Genomic DNA, 846 nt, shown 5'->3' with positions numbered 1-846 from the left:
GGATGCAAAGCCCAGAAGAAAGAAATGGACAGAAGAAGAAAGAAGAAGGAGGAGGAGAAGGAGGAGGAGGAAGAGGTTTTTTTTTTTCTCATTAATTTTCTAGTTTTTAGTAATCCAGAAAATTGATTTTGTTCTAAAGTTCATTATACAAAGACGTCGCCAACAGACATCTGACTACATGGTGAACTTTTACATAGATATATAGGATTACATTTGTTCATGTTAAAAATAAAGTTTGACTTGCATACATTAAAAAAAAAAAAGAGGCAGGCATACTAGTTTCGTTAGGAAAGAGGCCTGGAGACACAGAAAGTCACCATCATGGCGAGGCAGACGTGAACGCCCAGGGAGGAGAGTAGTCGTAGGTACAAAGAGGAAGAGCCAAGACCAGTGCCCGGAGCCCTCCAGCATCCATGATAAAGTGGAGGAGTGGAGCCCAGAAAGATACAGAGGATGCAGATGAAAAGACAAAGCTAGCGACCACTCCATCCATCCAGCTCCCTCAGCTCCACGGTGGAGAACAGTCTCTGAGTCCAGCACTCTCTTCCCGTGGTGGTGGTGTGGAGGTAGCTTACGTGGGATCCACGTTTGTGCGTCCTTTTGAGTCTTTGCTTAGGACTCCATGTTCCTTCTGGGAGATTAGAATGCAGTGGCTGGGGACACAGGGTCTGGAGTCAAAATCATTCGGTTTTAGTTTTTGTTTGTTTGTTTGTTTGTTTATTTTAAGACTGGGTCTCTCAATGTAGTCCTGTCTGTCTTGGATGGAGCTCACTATGTAGATCAGAGTGGTCTTTTTTTTTTTTTTTTTTTGGTTTTTCGAGTCAGGGTTTCTCTGTGTAGTCCTGG

This window comes from Grammomys surdaster, unplaced genomic scaffold, assembly GCF_004785775.1.
Source record: "Grammomys surdaster isolate TR1022 unplaced genomic scaffold, NIH_TR_1.0 125742, whole genome shotgun sequence".
NCBI lineage: Eukaryota > Metazoa > Chordata > Mammalia > Rodentia > Muridae > Grammomys > Grammomys surdaster.
The sequence above is the reverse complement of the archived record's forward strand: the minus strand, read 5'-3'. Positions refer to the sequence as shown.